The following is a 20,161-nucleotide window of genomic DNA, read 5'->3' as shown; positions in this document are numbered from 1 at the left end:
GGTTTGTATTGCATCCTGAAGATACCATCTTTCACTATGAGCATCTTTCTTTTGCCCCTTCCCGTTGCTTTATTTGATGCTGGCCCGCAGCCTTTGCTCCCGCAGAATCTGTTTTACTGCTGAAACTCTGTGCTCGGGAAAGCCCCGTCTTCACCCCACTGGCACCTGCATGTCTATCTTTGGGCTAGGAAGGTGTACCATGTGAGTACCACTGGCTGCAATCCAGAATGCCTCCAAGGGTCACTGCTCCAAAACTGCCATCTGCCATCAGCAAGCTCTGCCTTCCCTCACTGACTCTATTTGGATATGACTAGAAGAGTAAAAAGATAAACATGAGAGCAAATGTCACATTTATGGAAAAACAAATAATACTTTTTGCATAAATCATGACAGGAAACGATTCTTGTCCCTTCAAGTCTTCATTTCTGAAGTAGGGTTGTTTAAACAGAAGAAAATGGGACAAGGACCTTATAAGGAGGCAAGTGACATCGAGCTCCTGTGAAACTGAGATAGTGTGGTTTTGGTGCAGTGCTTCAAAGACTTTCAGGAAATGTGACTTTGCAGCTTCCCATAATCAGATCTTACACCTTGTGTGGATCAGGACGGTACAGCCCTTCCCAGGAGAAAGGACCAGCCTTTCTCACTGAATCCTTGCAAGGCCACCTATCCTGTCCAAGTGAACTTCGTTCTTCAGGAGAATTAACTCAGTGTGGCACTGCTTGCCTGACAGACTCTGGGTCTCATGATGCATGTGCCTTGATGCTCATGGATGTAAGGACATGTTTACACAGTAAAGACACACAGACGTCACCTGCCTGCGGACTACACAGTGTTCTCCCCAACTGTCATCAGAAACCATCGCCATTTAGAAACAGCCCTTGAGAGGCAAATACTGAGGTGCCTCTGAAAATCCCAGGTTAACACTGAGGCTGCAGAAGGCAGAGCATGGGAGTGGAACGGGACAGGTGTCCCGTGTCTGAAACCCTGGATTCAGATCCCCGGGAAGCAGCTCTCATTCATTCCGCTCACTTTGAAAGGAAAGTCTCATCGCTTCACCTGTGGCATCTTTAGATTTAGATTTTGATTTTCATTTGTTCATTTATTTTTTAAATATGGGATGCTTCATAGATTTCCTGTCATCCCTGTGCAGGGGTCTTGCTGATCTTTCCCGTATTGTTTCTGTTTTAATATATGTGCCACTGGAGAGAGCAGCTGATTTTGATTTTCTTTTTTAAGGCATTATGAAGGAGACTCTGAGCTTACTTTTTCATTTTATACTACTTACTTAAAACATCAAAGGTTCAAACTTAGCTGTATGCAAAATTAAAACATTTTTATGTAAAAAATATCTTCTAGTTTTAATGGCAAGTTTCAAGTTGGAATGTTGTATGTGACTCAAATGTCTGAAAAGTCTCACTATGTTATTCAAGCTGATCTTGAACTCCCGGCATCAAGCAGCCATACTGCTTTAGCCCGTCCAGTAGCTGGCTACGGTCACACATCACTGTACCTGATAAGTGGCTTTAATTTTTTTTCTAGTCAAATGTCTTATTTTTAAGCTAAGAATGTATTCACTGTTCAAAAATACATTTTCTAATAATACCTTTGCACAATAAACTGTGGGCAGATTTTCTTTTTGAAAGTAACTTACTATTCACTAATTGATTCCCCTATCTTGAAAAGACTCAGTGAGTTTTTTAAAAGCAATTATATGACTATGACCAACATCTGGTTTTTCATTTCTGACGCATATTAATGTTACCCGAATGAACATCTCTGCTCCATTTGAATGCTTTGAAGCTGAAATGAACCTGGTAATTATATTCCCCACAGTTGAAGTTAGTGACTATTGCCTTTGTATCTCTAATTGAAACTCAGACTTTGGGTTTTTTATTTTCTTTTTGAAAGCCTCCATGAAATGCCTTCAGAAATAGGCAAAGAAGACTTTGTGGGGATTGTATAAGACTTGATGGCTCCACTGAGCTCCGTGGTCAAACTGTAAAAGACTAAAGATTAATATAATCTGAAGAGAAACCAGCATATCCCACAGCATAATTAGAAGTAGTGGCCATTGCTTTTTCTCCACGCTACACTGAGCAATTTCTACCCAGGAGGACCCTCTATCACAGAAGCAAATGGAGACTGGGAATTAACAGCAGCATGGGAAGTGCCTGTGGGCTCTGCTGAAGCCCCAGTTCCCTTTAGGTCTAACTAATTACTTTTGTGCTACAATGTGGACAATGTCCAGCCAAGTAGCTCGGCTCACGGAGGCTGCACAATGCCTGGAATACATGACGGTTGTCAGGATGCATTTTCCCTCCTACTGTTCAAGCTCTGCGTTCTGCAGAGCAAAAATCAGAGATATTTTGCTTCTAGTTCAAGTCTTGTGGTCTTGTTCAGTTCCTCTAAGACTGGAAAGATGACTGACAGGAATTTAGAACAATCCTTTGGAATAAAAACTGGCTCACTGAGACTTTAAAATTCTGAGGACAATCTCGTTTTCCAATCTGAATCCATTCAGAGCACTGGAAGGCTGCCAAGGACTTCACTTGGCAAGAATGTAAGATTATTGGTGGGCATGGTAAGTCACACTTGTAATCCCAGAACTTGGGAGCCTGAGGCAGAAGTTTGTAGCCAGCTTGGACTACACAGAGAGACTCTGTCTCAGGAACAGAGACAGAGAATGAAAAGGATACTTTTAAAGAGCCCGTTTCCTAGGATTCGATAAGTATAAACGGAGGTAGATTGCAGTTAGTAATAGCTGTTAGGAGGGCCTAGAGCGATGGCGCATTGGTGAGTAGTGGTCACTCCTCTTCTATAGAACCCAAATTCAGCTCTGCATGCTCACATTAGGCAGCTGATAACCACCTGTTATTACAGCCCCAGGGAAACCCAGTGCTTCTGGCTTCCTTGGGCACACTCACATGCATACACACACAACTAAAAACAAAGCAGTCAAACAGCCTTTAAAACTATAACCATGCACAAAAGGCAATAAGTATTTACGCTCATTTTTTATTTCCATATTCAAAACTACAAAGTTTCTTTGGTAAAATACAAATGTGCTGTGCATTTCTGTGTCTCCCAAGACCTGAAGCTATCCGAGTCCTAATCCCATCACCCGCCCCCACTGGCCCCGGCCTGTTTTCTCCTCCTTGTCCCCCAGTGTGCTACAGATGAGCAAAGCATCAGAGTGCTAAATGGAGCTCTGCACCAGACCCAGGGCCGTCAGCCTTGAGAACATGCCTGACATCTTTGACATTAGCTTGAGATAAATGACAAATAAAGAACACTCAGCTTTTGTCCTGACCCCTGCATGAGCCCCTGTCTTCTGACCCAAATCTCAGGGGTTGGCTCGTCTTGAGGCCACTTTTGATCACACTTCTGTCAGCAAAACTCCAACAAATTGCCCCCTGTGCAGCTCTGGATCTGCTCCCTTTTCTCTGGCCTCACATCACTTTCTACATACAGCATTCAGTTCTTTGACAACAATTTTACCCCCAATAAAAAAAAAGAAGAAGAGACAGAGAGTATGTGCAAGACTGCATGACTTTAGAGAAGGACATACAGAAAACTCCCTGAGTGACAGCTGAGTTGTTCCTATGCATGGGCACATTCCAGTGACGTTTTTTTTGTTTGTTTGTTTGTTTTTTGGTTTTATTTTTGGTTTTTTTTTGTTTTTTTTAATTTATTTTAATTTATTTTGCAATACAATTCAGTTCTACATATCAGCCACGGATTCCCTTGTTCTCCCCCCTCCCGTCCCCCTCACCTTCCCCCCAACCCTCCCCCCCATTCCCATCTCCTCCAGGGCAAAGCCTTCCCCACAGACTGAGGTCAACCTGGTAGACTCAGTCCAGGTAGGTCTAGTCCCCTCCTCCCAGGCCGAGCCAAACAATCCTGCATAGGCCCCAGGTTTCAAACAGTCAACTCATGCAATGAGCACAAGATCTGGTCCCACTGACTGGATGCCTCCCAAACAGATCAAGCCAATCAACTGTCTCACCCATTCGGAGGGCCTGATCCAGTGGGGACCCCTCAGCCATTGGTTCATAGTTCATGTGTTTCCATTCATTTGGCTATTTGTCCCTGTGCTTTATCCAACCTTGGTCTCAACAATTCTCGCTCATATAAACCCTCCTCATTCTCGCTAATTGGACTCCCAGAGATCCACCCAGGGCCTAGTCATGGATCTCTGCATCCAGATCCCTCAGTAGTTGGATGAGGTTTCTAGCACAACAATTAGGGTGTTTAGCCATCCCATCACCAGAGTAGGTCAGTTCGGGCTGTCTCTCGACCATTGCCAGCAGTCTGTTGTGTGGGTATCTTTGTGGATTTCTGTGGGCCTCTCTAGCACTTTGCTTCTTCCTATTCTCATGTGGTCTTCATTTACCATGGTCTCCTATTCCTTGTTCTCCCTCTCTGTTGTTGATCCAGCTGGGATCTCCCGCTCCCCCAAGCTCTCTTTCCCTCGACCCTCGCCCTTCATTACCCCCACTCATGTCCAGGCTGTTCATGTAGATCTCCTTCCATTTCTCTGTCATTGGGCGATCCCTGTGTCTTTCTTGGGGTCCTGTTTTCCAGGTAGCCTCCCTGGTGATGTGAGTAGCAGACAAGTCATCCTTGTTTCATGTCTAGTATCCTGCTATGAGTGAGTACATACCATGTTTGTCTTTCTGAGTCTGGGTTACCTCACTCAGGATGATTTTTTCTAGATCCATCCATTTGTCTGCAAACCTCATGATGCCATTGTTTTTCTCTGCTGAGTAGTATTCCATTGTGTATATGTACCACATTTTGTTTATCCATTCTTCAGTTGAAGGGCATCTGGGTTGTTTCCATGTTCTGGCTATTACAAACAATGCTGATATGAACATAGCTGAACAAGTGCTCTTATGGTGTGGTTGAGCATTTCTTGGGTATTTGCCCAAGAGTGGTATAGCTGGATCTTGGGGGAGATTGATTCCCAATTTTCTAAGAAAGCACCATATTGATTTCCAAAGTGGTTGTACAAGCTTGCATTCCCACCAGCAGTGGAGGAGAGTTCCCCTAGCTCCACATCCTCTCCAGCATAAGGTGTCTTCAGTGTTTTTGATCTTAGCCATTCTGACAGGCATAAGGTGGTATCTCAGAGTTGTTTTGATTTGCATTTCCCTGATGATTAGGGATGTTGAGCAGTTCCTTAAATGTCTTTCGGCCATTTGAGTTTCCTCTGTTGAGAATTCTCTGTTTAGTTCTATAGCCCATTTCTTAATTGGACTGTTGGGCATTTTGATGTCTAATTTCTTGAATTCCTTATATATTCTGGATATCAGTCCTCTGTCAGATGTGGGGTTGGTGAAGATCTTTTCCCATTCTGTAGGCTGTTGCTTTGCCTTGTTGACCGTATCCTTTGCTCTACAAAAGCTTCTCAGTTTCAAGAGGTCCCATTGATTGATTGTTTCTCTCAGAGTCTGTGCTACTAGTGTTCTATTTAGGAAGTAGTCTCCTATGCCAATGCGTTCAAGACTACTTCCTACTTTCTCTTCTAGCAGGTTCAGAGTAGCTGGATTTATGTTGAGGTCCTTGATCCACTTGGACTTAAGTTTTGTGCACTGTGATAGATATGGATCTATTTGCAGCCTTCTACATGTTGATATCCAGTTTTGCCAGCACCATTTGTTGAAGATGCTTTCTTTTTTCCATTGTGCACTTTTGGCTTCTTTGTCAAAAATTATATGTTCATAGGTGTGCGGATTAATGTCAGGGTCTTCAATTCTATTCCATTGGTCCACATGTCGGTTTTTATGCCAGTACCAAGCTGTTTTTATTACTGTAGCTCTATAGTAGAGCTTGAAGTCAGGGATCGTGATGCCTCCAGAAGTTGTGTTATTGTACAGGATTCCTTTGGCTATCCTGGGTTTTTTGTTTTTCCATATGAAGTTGAGTATTATTTTTTCCAGGTCTGTGAAGAATTGTGTTGGTATTTTGATGGGGATTGCATTGAATCTGTAGATTGCTTTTGGTAAGATTGCCATTTTTACTATGTTAGTCCTGCCTATCCATGAGCATGGGAGATCTTTCCATTTTCTGACATCTTCTTCAATTTCTTTTTTCAGGGACTTAAAGTTCTTGTCATATAGGTCCTTCACTTGCTTGGTTAGTGTTACCCCAAGGTATTTTATGTCATTTGTGGCTATAGTAAAGGGTGATGTATCTCTGATTTCCTTCTCCGCTTCTTTGTCCATTGTATATAGGAGGGCTACTGATTTTTTTGAGTTGATCTTGTATCCTGCTATGTTGCTGAAGGTGTTTATAAGCTGTATCAGTTCCTTGGTGGAATCTTTGGGGTCGCTCAAGTATACTATCATGTCATCTGCAAATAGGGAAAGCTTGACTTCTTCCTTTCCAATTTGTATCCCCTTAATCTCCTTATGTTGTCTTATTGCTCTGGCTAGAACTTCAAGTACTATATTGAATAAGTATGGGGAGAGTGGACAGCCTTGCCTCATTCCTGATTTTAGTGGAATTGCTTTGAGTTTCTCTCCATTTAATTTGATGTTGGCTGTTGGCTTGCTGTAAATTGCCTTTATTATGTTTAGGTATGTTCCCTGTATTCCTGATCGCTCCAATACCTTTATCATGAAGGGGTGTTGGATTTTGTCAAATGCCTTTTCTGCATCCAGTGAGATGATCATATGGTTTTTTTCTTTGAGTTTGTTTATATGGTGTATTACATTGACGGACTTTCGTATGTTGAACCACCCTTGCATCCCTGGAATGAATCCTACTTGATCATGGTGGATAATTGTTTTGATGTGTTCTTGGAGTCTGTTTGCCAGTATTTTATTGAGTATTTTTGCATCAATGTTCATGAGGGAGATCGGTCTGTAGTTCTCTTTCTTTGTTGTATCCTTGTTTGGTTTAGGAATTAGGGTAATTGTAGCCTCGTAGAAGGAGTTTGGTAATGTTCCTTCTGTTTCTATTGTGTGGAACAATTTAGAGAGTATTGGTATTAACTCTTCTTTGAAGATCTGGTAGAATTCTGCGCTGAAACCATCTGGTCCTGGGCTTTTTTTGGTTGGGAGACTTTTAATGACTGTTTCTATTTCGTTAGGGGTTATTGGACTATTTAAATAGTTTATCTGGTCTTGATTTAACTTAGGTATGTGGTACCTATCCAGAAAGTTATCCATTTCTTTTAGGTTTTCCAGTTTTGTTGAATAGAGGTTTTTGAAGTATGATCTGATGATTCTCTGGATTTCCTCAATGTCTGTTGTTATGTCCCCCTTTTCATTTCTGATTTTGTTGATTTGGATGCTCTCTCTCTGTCTTTTGGTTAGTTTGGATAAGGTCTTGTCTATCTTGTTGATTTTCTCAAAGAACCAACTCTTTGTTTCATTAATTTTTTGTATTGTTCTCTTTGTTTGTATTTTATTGATTTCAGCTCTCACTTTGATAATTTCCTGGCGTCTATTTTTCCTGGGAGACTGTGCTTCTTCTTGTTCTAGAGCTTTCAGGTATGCTGTTAAGTCTCTAGTGTGAGATTTCTCCAACTTATTTATGTGGGCATTTAGTGCTATGAATTTCCCTCTTAGTACTGCTTTCATAGTGTCCCATAAATTTGGATATGTGGTGTCTTCAATTTCATTGATCTCTAGGAAGTCTTTAATTTCTTTCTTTATTTCTTCCTTAACCCATTGGTGATTCAGTTGGGTATTATTCAGTTTCCATGAGATTGCAGGTTTTCTGTAGTTTTTGTTGTTGTTGAAATCCAACTTTAGACCATGGTGGTCTGATAGAACACAGGAGGTTATTCCAATTGTTTTGTATCTGTTTAGATTTGTTTTGTGGCCAAGTATGGGGTCAATTTTAGAGAAGGTTCCATGGGGTGCTGAGAAGAAGGTATATTCTTTTTTGTTAGGATGGAATGTTCTGTAGATATCGATTAAGTCCATTTGAGTCATGACATCAGTTAAGTCCTTTATTTCTCTGTTAAGTTTCAATTTGGGAAATCTGTCCAGTGGTGAAAGTGGGGTGTTGAGGTCTCCCACTATTAATGTGTGGGGTTTTATATGTGATTTAAGCTTTAGTAATGTTTCTTTTACATATGTGGGTGCCCTTGTGTTTGGGGCATAAATATTCAGAATTGAGACTTCATCTTGGTGGATCTTTCCTGTGATGAGTATGTAATGCCCTTCTTGATCTCTTTTGATTGATTTTAGTTTGAAGTCTATTTTGCTGGATATCAGGATGGCTACACCCGCTTGTTTCTTAAGACTGTTTGATTGGAAAGTCTTTTCCCAGCCTTTTATTTTTAGGTAGTGTCTATCTTTGAATTTGAGATGTGTTTCTTGTATGCAGCAGAAAGATGGGTCCTGCTTTCGTATCCATTCTGTAAGCCTATGTCTTTTTATAGGTGAATTAAGACCATTGATATTGAGGGAAATTAATGACCAGTGATTGTTCATTCCTGTTATTTTTTGGTGGTGATGTGTGGGTACTTCTATACGTTGGGGTTTACTGCTGTGGCTTTATCTGTTGCCTGTGTTTTCGAGGGTGTATCTGACTTCCTTAGGTTGGAATTTTCCTTCTAGTGCTTTCTGTAGGGCTGGGTTTGTGGATAAGTATTGTTTAAATCTGGCTTTGTCATGGAATGTCTTGTTCACTCCATCTATGGTGATTGAAAGTTTTGCTGGGTATATTAGTCTAGGCTGACATCCATGGTCTCTTAGTGTCTGCATTACATCTGTCCAGGTTCTTCTGGCTTTCAAAGTCTCCATTGAGAAATCGGGTGTTATTCTGATGGGTTTGCCTTTATATGTAACTTGGCCTTTTTCCTTTGCTGCTCTTAATATTCTTTCTTTATTCTGTACGTTTAGTTGTTTAACTATTATGTGGCGAGGGGACTTTTTTGGGGGGTCTAGTCTGTTTGGTGTTCTATAAGCTTCTTGTATCTTCATAGGCATTTCCTTCTTTAAGTTGGGAAAGTTTTCTTCTATGATCTTGTTGAATATATTTTCTGTGCCCTTGAGTTGGTATTCTTCTCCTTCTTCGACCCCTATTATTCGTAGGTTGGGTCTTTTCATGGTGTCCCAAATTTCTTGGACATTTTGGTTCATGACTTTGTTGGCTTTAGTGTTTTCTTTGACTGATGAATGTATTTCTTCTACTGTATCTTCAACGCTAGAGATCCTCTCTTCCATCTCTTGCATTCTGTTGATTATACTTGCATCTGAAGTTCCCAATCGTTTTCTCAGATTTTCTATTTCCAGCATTCCCTCTGTTTGTGTCTTCTTCATTTTTTCTATTTCCCTTTTCAGGTCTTGGACTGTTTCCTTCATTTGTTTCATTGATTTTTCTTGATTTTCTCTCAGTATTTTATTGTTTTCTTCCAGGACTTTATTGATTTCTTCTAATTTGTTTGCCCTTTCCTCTAGTTGTTTACAGCGTTCTTCACATTTTTTTGTCTTTTCCTCTACACAAGCCTCTAGCTTCTTCATGATGTCATTCATAAGGCTGTTTTCTTCTGCTTCTTCCAATTTCTGATGTTCAGGTCTAGGTGTTGGAGGAGGGCTAGGGCCTGGTGATGCTGTATTGCTATTCATTTTGTTGTATATGTTTCTGCCTTGACGTCTGCCCATCTCCTTGTGGTTCGTTCTTGGCCTTATCCGCACACTTGGTTCAGACAGACCAGTGTTCCAAAAGGGAAGTCCGGAGCAAGATGGGAGCTGGGGGCCGGCCTCTAAGTCTCAGGAAGAGGCTTGGGGCTCAGGCGGATGGGCGTGGGGGCAGGGCGTGGAGACTGCAGGGTCTGCCAGGGGTCTTGGAGAAGGGGATCCTTCCCGGTGGGGCTAGCAGGGAACCTGCCCGGTGGCCAGAACCTGGGGCCAAGTTGGGCAGGTCTTCCCTGGAGTGGCTGGTGCCCAGGGATGGGGTCTGGGGCAAGGAAGTGTACTCACCAGTGTTCCAAAAGGGAAGTCCGGAGCAAGATGGGAGCTGGGGGCCGGCCTCTCGACGTTTTCTATTTATGTATTCATTCCTCACATGCAACAACTGTGAGCAACTTGGACTCAGTTATCCCACCATGGTTTTTTATAGCTGATGACTATCTTTCCTCTCAGCCTTGTTCCCTTGACACCTGGTTTTCGCCATATGACAGAGAAGTCTCAATAAATATTAGGGAACCTGTGCTAAAATTAATCTGTGATAGAAGCCTGTGTACAAGCCAGTTACAGATGCTCCTCAGTAAGATGATTTTTAAATCCAGAATGACTCTAAATAAATTGCTAACCTCAATGTAAGCTGGGAGAGGACTTTGGATTACCCAGGGGTCGCGGGGGTTTAGCGACATCCAGCGTGGGATCTGAGGGAAAAAAAAATCTATGTGCACTATGTTTTTATGTCTGTTAACTTTATTCCTCTAAGACAAAATTCTATCAGTACAGCTACAGCTCCACCAGGCATTCAGGGCAGGAATACCTCTAGACAGATCAAGCTCTATATATCCATCTACTCTATTTCTCTGGGATGAAGTCCTGTCTCCGTAATTATAGTTCCGTCCAGCTCCCTAGCTTGTAGTCCAGCTAATGACTAACTCCTATGCTTCCAGCCTCATCTTCGTCCTCTGGATCCTCTTTCTCTGTCTCTGCTACTCTCTACTCCTGGCACTCAGAAAACTCTACCAGAGATCTGCTTACCCTCGAGGGAACCTCTGTTGTCCTCTCTTCTCTCTCACTATGCTGTTCTGTCCCTTTCTACAGAAAATGGCTGCCCTTTCTTTCCCTGGGCATGTGGTTCTTTGCCTCCTCAGAAATGTTATTGTACCTCTCACCTTGATATGCAAAAACTTCTTTTGTTCTCCATCAGTTGCTCTGGAGAGCTGCTAGGCCTTGGGTCAGGGGGATGGTCTGAGCTTCATTTGCACAAGAAGCAAAGCTGTGTGTCTCCAGCCAGCTCATCTCCTAGGCTCAGTGGGGGAGTTAATAATTTGGACGTTCAGCAGGTCCAGGGAGCTGAACTGTAGCCAAATGGTCTGGAAATAATTGGGCATGCAAGAGTTTCATAGCAGAAAACAGCTGAAATATTAAAGGCTGGATAACACCAAATATTCATAATAAATGGCCTCTTGACAGACCCTTGGCAGGTCAAGGTATAGCTTTAATACACAGCTAAGTCTCTGATATATTCTTGTGGCCGGCAAGAGAGGACAAACTAGATTGCTAGGCTATGGTGTGTGTTCCTCTCACACCCTATCACATTGGCCTGAACTGCTCTTTAAAGCTGTCTCCCACAAATTAGGATTGGCTGTCCATCACTGAGTGCCTGCGTTCTCAGCAGTAAGGACTGGCTGTCCATCACTGAGTTTCTGTGTTCTCAGCTTAGGAAGGACCCAGGGAGTGCAGTGAACAATGGAGGAAATGACTTGGGTAAAATAGTAGGAACCATCTACTTTGGGAGTCTAGCATGGTGTGTGTGTGTGCGTGTGTGTGTGTGTGTGTGTGTGTGTGTGTGTGTGTGTGTGTGCACCTGTGTGAGTATCTGTGTGTGTTTGACAACAATAAAAAGAAAATGAGGCCATGTTTTGTTGTAGAATATTATTTTAACTAAGTAAAGATGTGTTACATTTATTTATGCTGCAGAATATTACTTTAACTGTGTAAAGATGTATTACATTTGTTTCTGCTGCCTTTGTTAATGATATAAAGATGTGTTACATTTGTTTATACTGTATTTGTTTAATTATGTAAAGATGTGTTGCATTTGTTTCACTTTGCCTGCCTAAGGCACCTGGTTGGTCTAATAAAAAGCTGAACAGCCAATAGCTAGGCAGGAGAGGGATAGGCAGGGCTGGCAGGCAGAGAGAACAAATAGGAGAGAGGAAAGGTGGGAGAAAGAGAAGATCAACTGAGGTAGAACAGAGTAGTATTGGCCTCACAGGTCCAGGCAACGAAGGGTTAAACAGATGTACTTTAGTATATGTATGGGCTGTGGTAAAGAGTCAGTGTTTTTCACAAAAGTGACTTCATGTTTTTGTAAGGTAAAAAACATTTTTTTTTACCTTACAAAAATTTTGTTTGTTTCTGTGGCCAGAAGCTAGGCAGCTACCATCCAGACTTGGAGATAGCAGCAAAGTAAAATATACAGAAAGAGAGAAAGAAAGGAAGAAAGAAAGAAAGAAAGGAAGGAAGGAAGGAAGGAAGGAAGGAAGGAAGGAAGGAAGGAAGGAAGGGTTTAAAAAAAGCCCTGAGGCAAAATGTAGATAAAGAGAAACAGAATAAAACAAGAACTAAGCTAAGACTGAGCATTCAAAACCAATAAGTCGCCACATCATGATTTGGGAGTTGGTTGGTGGCCCAAAAGAAAGCCTGTTACAATGAATTTGCGAGAGAGTGTGAGGTGGGGTTGGTATAGGGGTAGAGGAGAAGAGGAAGAAATGATGTACCTATACTTTAGTTAAAAATGAAATAAACTGTATTATAAAGAAGGTACAGATATGGAAGATTTGCTCTAGTCACCAAATGGCAGCACCAGATGCCACCTTAGAATTCTGTCAGAAGTTTTCTTTATTTTGACAATGACTGAAACCATCTCCTTGCAGGTGAAATGCTTGCTTGTGAAGCCTGCTGAGGGGATGCTTTCCCTCATAAGTAATTGTGGGATCTACAATAAAACACAGGGATCTTGGAGGTCAGGGCATTTCTCACCATTGTCTTAAAGCGCAGACTGCAGAAAGATAGGGAGTCCCCCACATAAGGGTTTACATGAGCCAAGGCAAGTAAGGGCCAAGATGGCCGAACAAGCGACAAGGGAGAACAAGAGGGATTATTAGTGAGCAGAAAAAAGTAATTACTCCTTTGAACTTTGCTTACTTATATCATATATAAAGCTCATATTTGAAGTCACATAGCTGAGAAATCCATTATTGGCTTTGCAAGCCTCAGAACCCTGGATATATATGTTACCAGAGCAATTGGCTAAATTACCTTACAAAAACATGAAGTCACTTTTGTGAAAAACACTGACTCTTTACCACAGCCCATACATGTACTAAAGTACATCTGTTTAACCCTTCGTTGCCTGGACCTGTGAGGCCGATACTACTCTGTTCTACCTCAGTTGATCATTTGGGAAATGGTCTGTCCCAGATATAAAACAGGGTTCACTTGACCTATTTCCATCCAAACCACATACACCTTTCTTTGAGTAAATGGAGTTAAGTGGCTGCAGGGTTGGGGACAGGGTAATATGAAGCTGTGCCCATTTGTGCCTGGGCATGTAGAGACCCAAGGCACCTCCCTTTACAGCTCAGTACCTCAAGATATACGTTTGTTTCTATACTGCCTGTGCTTCTTAAGCAGCTCAAGCACCTAGAACAGTCTGTCCATAAAGCCAAAATCAAACCAGGAAGCCAGAACATTTATGGAAGATGATGATACCAGGACCAAGAGAACACCCAGTTCCTGGGTTAAGTCACTGATGGCTGGTTTTTGGGAACTTGGCACAAGCCAGAATCATTTTGGTAAGAGAAAACTTCAATCAATAAAATGCCTCGATAAGGTTGTCCTGCCAAATTTGTGGGGCATTCTCTTGATAATGATTGATTTGGGAGTGTCTAGCCTAGTGTGGGTGATGCCGTCTTTGAGCAGGTTATGTAGGAAAGCAGGCTAAGAACACCTGGATTCCCCTAGGCTTCTGCTTCAGTCCCAACCTCCAGTTCCTTCTTTGAGTTCCTGCCTCAACTTCCCTCAGTAGACTGTGGCCCAGGACATGTAAGCCAAATAAACCTTTTACTCAAGTCCCTTTTGGTAATGATGTTTATCACAGCAATAGAAACTTACCTAAGACTATCACCGCCTGTTAGCCCACACACCAGGAGCTCAGAATGTTTAAGTAGAAGGAAAACATCTCTAGAAACCATATCTATGACCAATGGAAAATTATCAAATCAATAAAAGCCTGGTGCTTCTTTTGTTAATATGTATACTCTATTCACCTCTGAACAGTGCTAGCTAGCTTTGGTTTGAGACAGCTCAAAATGAGGTTGTATAAAAGACGCTTGCATGTCTTGTTCACAATATACGGCTTGGTCTTATTCTGTCCATTAAGATCCTGCTACCTGATATCACAAGGACAGCAAGACATTGAGATTTTCCCCAAGGTCAGCTTCCTGGCTACAAACAGCATTTGCATTCTTTGAGGTGTGGGACTGCCATGGGACTGAGCTTCCTTCCAGGGTCAGCCTAGCAAAGGCTGTCACTGCAAAGGCATTTACAAGTACAAACAGCTGAAGGACAACAGCCCTTTGCTACTCACTGATGGCCACCTTGCTCTGCAGAGACTTCAAACCAGTAAATTTTTAAATGTGTGAGGAGGACAGAAGATGCATGCATTTTCAATTTCAGTGCTATAATAATGAGTTAAGCACCATTGAACATAAAGGAGGAAATACGATGTTTCAAACTTTTTCTAGCCAGAAGGATCCTGTTTATAGAAAAAATGAAAATTTAAGTGTAAATGATTTTTCTCCACAGTCTCAATTGAAGAAACTAAAAATGGCATGACTAAACATCACCTTTGATCATTGAAAAACAACTTTGTCATGAGGCCATCACAGTAAAGATAGTTGGTTCCCAAGCTGTCCTGTTCAGGTGCACAGTTTAACTCTAGCATATTAACTCACCATTTCTGCTAGCAGTGTTCATTCTCACTGACCATCTAACACATGGGCTTGCCAAAGCAATCTGATGCTACTGTTTTTATATTGTCAATGTAAAGTGCATGCTGGAATTTTAACACATCCTTTAAAAACGTCTACTGAACTTTAAGATACTTTTAATGTTCTTGGAATAGGTAACACCCTCTTTCACCTCAGCCTCTCCCATCCCTCTAGCCTGTCTTTGTCCACATAACTTCAAGGGGCTGGAAATGGGATAGAACTAGCTGTTGTACATATTTCTTAGGAAGAGATACTTCTAAACTGAACACTTCATGTTACGCAGTTAGGGTAACTGTAAAAATAGTTCAAGTTAAAACAAAAAAAAGTCCCTTTATGTCCAGAAACTCAATTTTACCACCACTCTCAAATATGAGAAGGATTTGGAGGTGAGACTATCCTAAATATAATAAGAATAGGTGCATTAACCAGAATGCCAGCTAACTAATTCACAACAGGAAGTGGGTCAGGCAAGTGTACCAAGGTTCTTAGGAAACCTGGTCATTGTATTCTTTCCACATAAGGACAGTGCTATGGGAAAGTCAAACTCCAATAAGAAAGTAAGCCCTGGAGTTTGGAAGCCCATGTGAGGGGAGTGAGATGGACATTCTGATCACCGTGGCTAAGTACTTGGCCAGAAGCACCTGAGGGAGACATTTATTTGAGTTCACAGTTTGAAGGTTCAGGCCTTCTTGGCAGGAGAAGGCCTGGTGGTGAGAATGGCTGGCGGATATATAAGGCTGCGTGCTCACATCTTGGCGGATATATAAAGCTGCGTGCTCACATCTTGGCGGATATATAAGGCTACGTGCTCACATCTTGGTGGATATATAAGGCTCCGTGCTCACATCTTGGCGGATATATAAGGCTGTGTGCTCACATCTTGGTGGATATATAAGGCTGCGTGCTCACATCTTGGTGGATCAGGAAGTTGAGGCAGGCATTCTGCTGGCTTTTCCCTTTTTCTTTTTTTCATTCAGTTCTGGACCCCAGCCCATGGGATGGTCTCCGGGGAAGCCCTCACACACACACACACCCAGAGGAATGTCTCCGAGGTGGTTCTAAATCCAGGCAACTTGGCAGTGAACATTAACCATCACAGACTGTCATAATAACAAGTGGGGTGGCGGGGGCAGTAAACAAAAGAATTCATTTTCTCACAGGGCTCAAGATGAAAGTGTTGGCAGTTGGTCTTTTCTGAGTTTTCTCCTCCTGACTTATGGACGGCAACCCTCTCTTCGTGTGTTCACATGATCTGCCCTGGCTCTGTGTGACTCTGTCCTAGTGTCTTCTTATGAGGACACACATCATATTGGAGAAGGACCTATCCTGACAATAGCATTTCATTTTAAATATCCCTTGAAAGAATTTTTCTACAATGCAATTGCACTATGAGATATCTGGGGTAGGACTTCAACACAGGAATTTTGGAGAGACACAATTTAGCCCATAACAATGTACACCTTTGGGGAATACTTCACCAAGTATATGAGCTCCATGTGCAGCCTTTGTGTCAGGAAAGCTTGACTTGAAAACAAGTGGCTGTGTCTTGGGGACACACTCCTCGACAGCACTGGAAGAAACTCATATTCTGCATTCAGCAGTGGCAATTCCATCAGTGTCGCACGTTTTCTTTGGGGGGAGGGTAATGTTGAATAAATTAGATCTGAATTTCATCAGTTATAATTCTCCGTCAATCCTGCCTTCCTCAGATATCTGTTTGACTCCATGTGTTCCTCCCTTAGGCTTCTTCTAGAGACTACAAAATCCCAGACACACAGTAGGATCATTTGTTTGACACACAGAGGGCAACTGTATTTTGTAATTTTTTTATTTTTGTTGCTGATTGAATGAAGTAATGAGAATTAAAAAGAATGTAGCTAAAATGAATTGTTTCTCTGCTCCTAACACTTCGGGCACCAAACATCTAGGGTTCCCAAACCATGTAATTCCCCAGTTGTCTGCAGATGTCAACTGCAGGTGTCATGTAAGTTAATTCAATTCTATGCCTTTCTACCAAAAATTAACGCCAATACTGCAAGTTAGAGGCTCAGACTCATAGAACAGCCCCAACTGCTGCTTCTGGTCATAAACCCTGGACCCCTGGTCAGTTACACTTCTGTCCACTAAGCTCCCAGGGCAATAGTTCACTGCAGCAGCTCACAGAACTCAGCACTTAGCATGTGGGTTTATTATGATGGCTAAAATTTAAGTAGTGTACTGTAAATTCTTAGGGGTGCTAAGCATGGGAGCTTCCCATTACAATATGAATGCACTGACCTCATAGCTCAGGTATGCATTCGCCAATCAGGAAACTCTCTGAATTACTATTTGTATTGCCATGATTGATTTCATAATTGACTTTCAGTGGCTAATTCAACCTCCAACCTCCAGCCTCCAGCCTTTCTCCATAAATGAATCAGGAAGGCCCAGTTCTCTAGTAATGCCTAGGTCTTCCTGGGAAAAGACCCTATCCTGAAGCTATCTCTGGGCTCTCAGCCATCAGTAACCTCATTAGCATACAAAATATTTATTCATCCCAAGGAACATGGGACTAGGACCAAACGTAACAAAAGATGCCTCTGTCATGCCTATTACTCTGGAAGTTACAAGAATTCTAAGAGTTCTGTGCCAGAAATCCAGAATCAAAGATCAATGATGTAGTTTATTGTGTCAAAATATCCAAAAAGATATTTCATAAAGATGGCATTGACACTGCAATTTCTTTTTTGTTTTAAATACATCAGTGGATCAGAGAAAGAGAGAGAGAGAGACAGAGAGAGAGGGAGAGACAGAGAGAGATGGAGAGAGAGATAGAGATGGAGAGGAGAGAGAGAAGAGAGAGAGGAGAGAGATGGAGAGAGGGAGAGACAGAGAGACAGAGAGAGATGGAGAGAGAGATGGAGAGGAGAGGAGAGAGAGAGAGAGAGAGAGAGAGAGAGAGAGAGAGAGAGAGAGAGAGTTTAAATAGCCTAGCTGCACTTAAAAACAAAAGAAACAATACATGGACCATAATGGGCACATGGTCACAGTTCTATATGAAACTAAGATGTACAAAAGTAGAGAAGAGTTACCACCTTGGTCCTGAGCCAAAGTGCCCACTGATTCAGTGACTAATCTGCAGTCTCTCCAACTTGCCAAGAATATCAAGCCACTAATATAAAGAGAAACTTATTTTTTATTTCTTTTTTTATTCATTTTACATACCAACCACAGATCCTTGTCTCATCCCTCTTCCCGCTCCCCCCACTTGCCTCCCCCTACCGCTCATTCCCTCCTCCAACATGATAAGCTCTCCTGGGGGGAGGGGGGACAGCTACGCCTGGTACATTCAGTTGAGGCAGGACTGAGCCCCTCCCCACTTTATTGGGGGTGAGCAAGGTGTCCAACCATAGGTAATGGGATCCAGAAAGCTGGCTCATGCACCAGGGATAGATCCTAATTACACTGCCAGGGTCCCTTCAAACTGACCCAGCTACACACCTGTCTCCCATATGCAGAGGGTCTAGTCCAGTACCATGCAGGTTCTACAGCTGTCAGTCTAAAGTTTGTGAATTTCTTTGAGATTGGTTCAGTTGTCTCTGTAGATTTCCCCATCATGATCTTGACCCCCCTTGCTCATATAATCCCTCTCTTTGACTGGACTCCTGGATCTTGGCCTAGTGCTTGGTTGTGAATCTCTGCATCTGCTTCCATCAGTTACTGGATGAAGGCTCTCTTGGTCCAGTCGGAGCTGGCAGAGTCTGTGCCTTGGGGAGCAGCTGAGATCTTAGAGGATGGTGGGTTTTGGGGGTGGATTGGGGATTGTAGGTTATAAGGTCTGGTGGGGGAGATGGTGGTCAGGCCTGCCTGCTGGAGGCCTGCCTGCTGGCCTGCAACTCGGGCTGCCAAGAGAAACTTCTAAATGGAGTCATGGAAGAGCAGATGAAAGTAACTGAAGGGCCCCCAGACTAGAAGGCTAAAAGCAAAGACAGGGATTGCTCTGAAAATGACATGCTTAAAATTCAGCTCCATATAGCAAAGGTAGTACATGCCTATAATCCCTGCAGCACTCAGGTATCTGAGACAGGATGGTCGTGAGTTCAAGACCAACCTGGGCTATGTACAGAAGACTTGTCTCAAAAAATAAATAAATAGAAATACAAAAGTGTAGACTATAATTTCAAATGGCATGAAATAATGAGCACTGAGAACGCTAGCTACCAAGCCACAAATGACATCACTCTCAGCTCAGGAGGCAACACATGCAGAACTGGGCCTCAGGGGTTTTGTGTGCATCACATTAACCAGGGAGATGCTCACATTGAATCTCACAGGTTCCCAGCTGTGCCCAGCAGGCACAAAATTGCCAGATCCAATGCAAGAAGATGAAAATTCTTTTAGCACATTTCAGTATTCTGTATTTTATACTTAAACTAAAATATTAGACCACTGTTGATCAAAAAATGCAAATTTAACTGCTTAATCTGATTTTTGTTCCTTTTGTCTATAAACTGTGGTGGTTTGAATGAGAATGTCCCCACTAGGCTCATTTGAATACTTCGTCTCCTCTGGTGGAACTGTTTGGGAAGGATCAGGAGATGTGACCTTGTTGAAGGAGGTATGTCAGTCCCAGTGTGCTTCTCACTGTCTGCCTCCTACTTGTGGGTCAAGATGTGAACTCTCAGCTAGCCAGGGATACATAGAATGACTCTGCACTACAAAGTGTAGGTGTGAATTTAAGAAACATGTAGAAGAGAGGGAATCAAGACTGACCTCTTGATTCTAAAAGAACCACATTCTCTGGTAGGGCAGAGCCGGTGAGTTAAAGTACATTGCTAGAGGTGCCTGTGACTGAAAACAGAGGGACTCAGAAGCACATGTGTCCCCAGTAAACAAGTGAAATACACACTATCCACAAGCAGAAGTCACACGGTAACATAGAGGATACCAGGACTAAGGAGTGAATGAAGCCAAAGTCAGATGGTGTCTTGATTTGGTTTCTACTGCTATAATAAAACACCAGGACCAAAAGCAACTTGGGAGGAAAGGGTTTATTTCTTCTTAAAAGTCTCAGATCACAATCCATCATTGAAGGAAATTAGGAAGGGAACTGAAGCAGAAGCCGTGAGGAACACTGATTACTGACATGTTCCCCATGACTTGCTCAACCTATTATAGCCCCCAGTACCACCAGCCCAGGGGTGGCACCACCCACAGTGAACTCAGCTCTCCACATCAATCATTAATCAAGACAATACCTCATAAGAATGCCTACAGGCCAATATTATGGAGACATTTTCATTTAACAAAAGCCAACCAGCAAGATGTCCTGAAAAATGACAAAGATTTCCAAACATGAGCGTTTGCCACTCTTAGGCTTGCTTTACCGAGCGTTAGACTGGCCTAAGAAGGTTCTGGAAAGCCATGGCCCAAGGCATATCACTTCTCAGTAAAATTACCATCAGGGTCTATGTGATCTTTAGA

At 42.4% G+C, this 20,161-nt stretch overlaps 1 non-coding gene across 1 annotated transcript; it reads right to left on the bottom strand.

Annotated features, from left to right (window-relative positions):
• Nucleotides 1-1,106: 1,106 nt before the first annotated feature.
• Nucleotides 1,107-1,210, bottom strand: LOC128098018 (U6 spliceosomal RNA). Its single transcript, XR_008214065.1, has one exon. It is a non-coding gene; the product is annotated as a U6 spliceosomal RNA (small nuclear RNA).
• Between the last annotated feature and the right edge of the window lie 18,951 nt (nucleotides 1,211-20,161).

This window comes from Peromyscus californicus, unplaced genomic scaffold (assembly GCF_007827085.1).
Source record: "Peromyscus californicus insignis strain IS unplaced genomic scaffold, ASM782708v3 Scaffold_5__1_contigs__length_169319896, whole genome shotgun sequence".
Lineage (NCBI taxonomy): Eukaryota > Metazoa > Chordata > Mammalia > Rodentia > Cricetidae > Peromyscus > Peromyscus californicus.
The sequence above is the reverse complement of the archived record's forward strand: the minus strand, read 5'-3'. Positions and strand labels throughout refer to the sequence as shown.